An 8,374-nucleotide genomic window follows, 5' to 3' on the forward strand; every position below is an offset into this window, starting at 1 on the left:
TCACCGTAATTGTATTGCAAATTTCTGCTTCTTAAGAAATTTGAGCTGCAGCTTGTTTGTGGGACTGGACCACATGGCCAGCCTTCGCTCACCACATGCATCAATGAGCCTCGGCCACCCATGACCCTGTGACCGGTTCACCACTGTTCCTTCCTTGGACCACTTTTGATAGGTACAGACCACTGGGGCCAGGAACAGCCTACAAAAGCAGTTTGGAGATGCACCCAGTCGGAGATGCAACCATCACAATTTGTCTCTCGTCAAACCATTCTTTCTGATTTTAACACATCAAGTTCGAGGTCAAAATGTTCACTTGCTGCCTAACATAACCTGTCAACAAACAGGTGCCATTTTGAAGATATAATTAGTGTTATTCACTTACCAGTCTTAATGCTATATTGGTGGTCGGTGTATATCCATTGTTTATTTTGACCTAACTGGAAAAAAAGAATTTTTCACATGGAGGATTTTGTAGTTTTATTTATTACACATGCAAAGTATTATAAATTACTCATATAATTATATATATATATATATATATATATATATATATATATATATATATATATATATATATATATATGTATAATTAAATGAATAGTGTACTATATTTGCACATCAAATTATGTTAATAAAGCACCATTCATAGACAAAAATGCAACAAAGTGTGTCACAGAAAAATTCATGCCCATGTACATAAAACAAGAAGATCATCGAATTACTTAGCTCATGCTCTATTCCAGATGTTCCACCTGTTCCCACTGATTTATAGCTATAATGAAGCTATATGAGCACGTGGTAAACAAAACAATGTTGTTTGCGGCATGTGGCATGCAGAGACAGAGTCCAATAATAACGCTGCAAGTTTTAAAAGAAGCCCTGCTTTACTGCATCATAAATATTTATGGCTCAGCAGGAATATCACATACTCCTCTCTTCTCACTCACCCTGTGTTCTCTAGTTGTGTATTTCTGAAAATATCTATTCAAAGCCAACGTTTGCAAACACACACACTGCCTTAAAACAGAGTCTGAACTTGGAAAATTATATATGTATATAATATATATATATTATTGTATAAAAATGCTGAATAATCAGTAAATGTATGCAGTACTGCATTTTATCTGGTTACAGTTTTAAACCTTCTCTTTATTGCCTAGACCAATTTTTTGAAAATTGAGTTTTTTTATCTTTTTAAAAACGTTTAAAACGTTAAGAAAGATTTCTGTCCACATTTACCTTACAACACGAAAAACTTCTTACCTGAGCACACCAGTCCTGTCATATAATATCAAAGGTTAGATATAAAACACAACTGAAACACCCCATGCTGTTATACAATAATAATGAGTGTCATGTGATGTGGCCTGGGTTTGATGAATTCATGTCACATTAAAAAAACAGTAAAATCATTTTCTTCAAATATTCGTGCTTGTTAGAAACTTGTGAAACTGAAACAAGAAGCTGTGTCAGAGCACAGGGTCGGCCAGGATCAGCAGCTCTGGCGCACAGAGATTTAAAGGCCTTGCTCATGGGTGCGAAAAGTGGCAGCCTAGCACTACTGGGACTTGAACCTCCAACCTTCTGATTATTAACCCTGCACCTTGTATGCTAAGCCACGTGTGCCTTACCACCACTACAAGTCCCTAAAATGTTTTATTTTTTCTTCTATAATTAGCTAACTTTTATAACAAGTATAATGTGTTTTTTTTTTAACCATTGTTTGCTTTTTTCAAACGTTTGCAGTTCAATGCTTAATGTTGTGTGACATCTATGTTAAGCATAAATTTCTGTTATGAATAACATTAAAGCAGTTCTAAATGTTTGGGAAATGTAGTCGATTAACATAATCCTGACCCTATGAGAATATTGACTGCAAAGTGGAAGATTTAGGAGTGAACAATGTGTATTACTCTAAATACTGACTCCTGTGCATGATGACTTGAAATTTAATTGCAAACACTATTTGTAGATCACGGTTTAACAATTACATTCACACTGCCTTTACATTTACAATTATGGCAATTGGCAGACATTTTTATCCAGAGCGACAATGATCTCATTTATACTACTGAGAAGCTGTGGGTTGAAGTCTCTACTCAAGCGTCCTATGTGCTCCAGTAGCTGGATGGTGCTGAGATTTGAACTCATGACCTTCCAATAGAAATAAAGTCCTAGAACATACAATACACCTGCGAACACACAGTGCTCATGTACAGGCTGACAAAATAACTTCACACTCTTACAAATCATGACAGTTTCAGGTTCCCCTTAGTGCACACAAGACAATTTTCACATTGTAGACCATGTTGTACCAGGTGATTTATTATTATGCTTTTTGTCTGAGACCTTTTAATGAATTGAGAACAGAGAGAAAGACGGAGAGAAAGTCAGGGTAAAAAACAAAGGTGTAGCAAAGTCTACAGGAGAAAAACTTCGCAACTGGCTGTCTGCACAGCTTTCCATTAGGATTACTTTTATTTTTCTTTCCTTTAAGTTCTCTCTCTCTCTCTCTCTCTCTCTCTCTCTCTCTCTGTCCTTCCCTCCCTCCCTCACTCTCTTCCTCTCCTCGTTTCATCACTCTTGATACCTCTCTGTCCCTCACTGTTGTGTTCCTGGAGTTAGAGAGCATCATGTCCTTCTCACAGAGGCAGTCACCGTGAAAGGGTTGCCTTGCTTTCCATGCTGCCGAAAAACGCATAATAAATAATTCAACGTCTCGGAACAACACCCTTCCTTTCATCGCCTTTCTCTCCATAAACTAAAGGTGGAGAGCAAAGACAAATGAACAATGAAAAGCAGGGATTATGAAAATTTCACTCTATATGGATACAGAAATTACTTCTCAATGTTGCTGAGTGTGAGTGCGAGTGCGACTTGCGCAATTCCAATACCAGAGAAACTTTTCTATGCTGTTATGGGATTTGAAAAAATGAGGGTGGGTTTGTGAGGGATGGGGGTAGCTCGCTTTATCTTTAGATTGCTATTTTTGACTTTTAAATTATCTTTGGATGCCATTTTAACAGATATAGAATTACAGTAGAATTGATACAAAAGCTCATGGTAAGGTGGCGACAGCTGACAGTATGAGCTTTACTGACAAATATCCTTTTTATATGCCCATTTAAACATCTAAAGGGTACATAAAGTTGTACATTTTGGGTAAAAAACTAAATATTTTGTTTCTTACCAATATGAGTAAATCAAACATGTCAAATATGATTTAAAAAACAATTTCATCAAGAAAACCCACTGAGAAAACTGTGTTCCCTTCACTGCCTGTCCATGTTTATGGGATTCCTGTCAGTCTTTTTGCAGACATGCCTTAAAGCTCTTTCACTCCAACATCTCAATTTGTACAGAAAAGGAAAGAATGGAAAAATGTGATAAGCACCCAGTACAGCTAGATACGTTTCAAAACACTCCATGCTTAGAAATAACTTGAATTAACATTTTTACATAGTTAGAAACAAGGCTGCAACTATGTGTTGAACATTGAGAGAGGATTTCAACTCTTTGATTTTGTGTGTGTGTGTGTGTGTGTGTGTAGGTGTGTGTGTGTGTGTATATACACACTCTTTGGCCTATTCAAATAAAAGTGTCTCATGGCTTTTCTAAACAGTAAGCCATGATTGGACGTTTCATACATATTGTTTTTTTGCAATATATGATTATTAGAGTGTGGTTAGAGCACTGGTTGGATTTTTAGCACAAAGGAAGCAGTTGAAATTGAAGAAAATGTTTTTTTTAATCAAAAGGTAAAAACAACCTCTGCAGCAGCACTCATTAAGCATAAATTGACTTATTAGGACTCATTAACAGGTCAAGAATAAATTTTCTGAAACTTCAAACCCTGTTCTAACCCTCAACAACAGTAGACTCATTTAAGCAGCTAGGTTTTTTGTTTTTTGTTGTTGGAAGACCAGAGAAACTTTCAGATACAAATGTCAGTATACCGGCTGAAAAGTCAAATCCACATATGGTATGAAGGCCCGAAAGGAGATATTAGCAATCTCAGTGGTGCAAAATTCTACTCTGTATGCTGACATATCCCAAAAAGGTGGTTGACTGTTTGTGGAAATTGCATTTGACAGTGAGTTGGTGCTGCAGTAAACACTGTAGTACAGTACTTACATGGTTGATGTGAAGGTCTTATGTCTTGAAACAGATTGATGTACATGATAATATAAGAGTTCTGCAGATCCTGAAAAATGTCATTCATGAAAGCTTGGAATACTACTCAAGCTTGCTAAGTTCACATGGCATGACTCTGTACTCGTGTTGCCCCCTGGTGATGTAAAGGGTAGTTTTACACTCATTCCCCTCCTTGATCCAGATCCACATCTTTCTCAACAAAAAAAATGATACGCTGCTGCTGGGGTTGTGGAGGGGGGATAAATCCTGCCGCAAGCAATTCCTCAATGTACACTTACATTGCTTTGGTTTTCGGGTAGAGGGAATATATCCTTTATAGACTTCCTCAAGGTCATGGCATTCCTTGGGCACACAGGCAGGAATTGTGGGCTCAGTGCTTTCTACAGACTACGAAAGGCAGAGTAGGTGGAAGTGGTTGTTTATGCAATGTTTCAGGCAACTCTGGGACCACCGACATAGCTCTGTGTGGTGCCATGTGATCACTAGATCATATGCTTGGAGCCAGGGAAATCCTATTTTAATGGAGTTTGTTGGGGTTTGATAATTATCAGAATAAGCTCCTCTACATGAAACAGCCCCACTCATAGACTGGTATGGTTTGGTGTGTGAACAATTATCCACCACTGTGATCAAAGTTTCTCTAGGCAGGTGGCACAGCAATGAACCTCCTGTCAACAGTTAAATCAGAGTTGTAGATGTCACTGTTATTGCTCAGGAGATACCTGCTTACCCACGTGCATTGGCTCCAGAGCACAGAGGTTGTTAGCTGGTAGGCACTTGATGTGGATAGGATTGTCAATACAGGATGCGGTTGTTGAGCTAGCATGATATCCTATGGGACATGCTGATCATTGCAGGCCTTCTCACGTTTGCAACATGGGATTAAGTCCCTCACAAAATATCGGTTGAGGTGCAGTATCATTCCAGCTGCTCTGGGTGGCCAGGGTTCAAAACTTCACAGCATACTTGGCAGCTGAGTCCAATCCCTGGTGCAGTTTTAACACTTGCCCCAAAACGTCCAGTCCCCCTGCTGGATACTCAAACGCATCCCACATAAGTTGTGTGAAATAAGTGTATGAGCCCCACACCTGATTGTCGCTGTCCCAAACAGTGGAGGCTCAGTCAAGTGCCTTTCATGATTTGGGAAGTTTCAGAACCAGACAGTATTTCTTGACCTGGATACGCTTAGTATTTGGGCAATGGTTCCCTCTGGTGGGGTGGAGGAGAAATTGCAGCTGGAACCATTACAGACATGAACTACTAATTATCTTTTTATGTTGTCTGATATTTACAGAGTATCTTTGCAACATTGCAACATCTAAACCTCTTTAGGTCTATAATGAGTTTGTGTTATTAGTTATTATTAAATTAGCTCTAAACTGAAGCAACTGGGAACCTTTAAGAAAAACTCAAGTCTGTGGATATAATTTCTTTTTATTTATATAGAATACAGATGCTTTTCATCACTGCTTCCAAAGTGTTTTTATCAGCGGTTCTATTATGCTTGTTTATTCACACAGGCACCCTTTTTCCCTACCAGTGATATTTCTTCAAATAAATAACCTCTTCCAACAGCTACAAGCTTAGTAGTTACAGTGCCCTCCACAATTATTGGCACCCCTGTTTGATGTGGTCGTGGACTTCTAAAAATTCTCCTTTTTTTTAAAACAACATAGAACCCAAATGCAAAAAAAGAGAAAAATCCAACCTTTTATTTAAGTACATTACTTTGGTGGTAAAAAAAAAAATCACACATTTAAAAAAAAACAAAAACAACTTGAAATCATGTGTGCCACAATTATTGGCAACCCTGATGTTAATACTTTGTACAACCTCCTTTTGCCAACAAGACAGCACTTAATCTCCTCCTATAACATTTCACAAGATTGGAGAACACAGAGAGGATTTTGACCATTCTTCTTTGCACAATCTTTCTAGATCATCCAGTGTCCTGGGTCCTCTCTTATGCACTCTTCTCTTTAGCGCGCCCCACAGGTTTTCGATTGGGTTGAGGTCTGGGGACTGAGATGGCCATGGGAGGACCTTGAGTTTGTGACTGCTGAACCACTTTTGTGTAGATTTTGCCACATGTTTTGGATCATTATCCTGCTGAAAGACCCAATGACGACCCATCTTCAGCTTTCTGGCAGAGGCCATCAGGTTTTTATTTAAAATATCCTGGTACTTCAAAGCGTTTATAATGCCATGCACCCTAACAAGGTTCCCAGGGCCTTTGGAAGAGAAACAGGCCCACAGCATCACAGATCCTCCACCATACTTCACGGTGGGCATGAGGTGCTTTCGGCATACTCATCTTTTGTTTCGCCAGACCCACTTAGAGTGTTTGTTGCCAAAAGCTCAATCTTAGTCTCATCTGACCAAAGCACACGATCCCAGTTGAAGTCCCAGTACCGCTTAGCAAACTCCAGGCGTTTACGTTTGTGAGTGTTAGTGAGAAAAGGCTTTTTCCTTGCATGCCTCCCAAACAGCTTGTTGGCATGTAGAGGCGTCTGATGGTTGTTTTGGAGACTCTGTGACCCCAAGATGCCACTCTTTGATGCAATTCTGTGACGGTGAGCTTGGGAAATTTTTTACTTCTCTTACCATCCTCCTCACTGTGCGTTGTGGCAAGATAAACTTGGGACCTCTTCCAGCCTTGTTTGTCACTGTTCCAGTTGTTTTAAACTTCTTAATGATTCCTCTGACTGTAGATACCGGCAAGTTAAGGCGAGTGGCTATTTTCTTGTAGCCATTGCCTGACTTATGAAGTTCGACACACATCTGCCTTACTTGAATGGTGTGTTCTCTTGTCTTTGCCATGTTGACAAATGGGTAAGAGAATTAGGCCTCTGTGTCACGTCATATTTATACCCCAGGGAAACAGGAAATCATGAATTACTAATTAAGAGTCCCTAGATACCCTGACCAACCTTAGCAACTACAGAAAAATATATTTAAAAAAAAAAAAACAGTTAAATTTTTCAGAGGAATTGTTAGGGGTGCCAATAATTGTGGGACACATGATTTCAAGTTTTTTTTTTCTTTCTAAATGTATGATTTTTTTTTACCACCAAAGTTATGTACTTAAATGAAAGGTTGGATTTTTCTCTTTTTTTGCATTTGGGTTCTATGTTGTTTTAAAAAAAGGAGAATTTTTAGAAGTCCACGACCACATCTTAAACAGGGGTGCCAATAATTGTGGAGGGCACTGTATTATAAGGATGCAAAAGTAACTGCTAGAAAGCACATGCAAAATGGCCCATCTGTATACAGTCGTGTAAAAATGAAAGTACACCCCCTTTGAATTCTATGGTTTTATGTACCAGGAATCATCTAGTCCTTATTAGATTTAAAAATTGGGTAAATACAACTTTAGATAAACAACAACACATGAAATATTATATCGCATCAATATTCTTTTTTTTTTTACAAAAATCACACTGAAATGTAAAAGAAATTTCATCCTTTAACTTATTTCTATTTGAAATACATTAATGACATGAATGGCATTCTGTGATGAATGAAAAGCTGTGTTTTAGTAATTATCTTTCAGAAAAGTGGAAAATTGCTGTTGTTATCACAAAATTTTTTGTTGTTACTTTTAATGGTAATTTTAGTCGATTATAATGATTATAGATTTTTAAATTACAAAAATAAGTTTTGCATGTATGTCAGGTGTATTGAAAGCTTTAACTACCAGGACCTTGTAGGACCTACAGACATGACGGACTACAGCTTCTATAATGCACATGCTGACATGCTTTCAGTCACCCAGCTTCTAATAAGACACACATGTTTTCAATTAATGTCAAACATATCATACACATGTTTATTGTATGCTAATCACCTGACACTTTTCATGGCCTAACGGCCTAAACTGCACTTGCATTTCCCTGAACCTTTACTGTATTATAATGTAAGCAATATTCTATCTAGGAAGTGAGTACTAAGTGCATGGACCCCTTTCAGGGCTAAATGTTTGGACCAAAATTTTTTTTTTTATTTATTTAAAGAAAATAAAAGTACAACACAAAACCAGTGACATAGCACATGCAATCTAAAGTTCACATGATGTTGAGCGTCACATGGAAAAAAATGCTAACAAAACGACTTTATATTTATTGCTTTAAAAAACAAAATTCTTAATGAAATAAATATGGAGTGACTACAGATGCAAAGACACTAAATATCCTTGTGTATATATATATATATATATATA

This window comes from Silurus meridionalis, chromosome 24 (genome assembly GCF_014805685.1).
Source record: "Silurus meridionalis isolate SWU-2019-XX chromosome 24, ASM1480568v1, whole genome shotgun sequence".
NCBI classification, from domain to species: Eukaryota; Metazoa; Chordata; class Actinopteri; order Siluriformes; family Siluridae; genus Silurus; species Silurus meridionalis.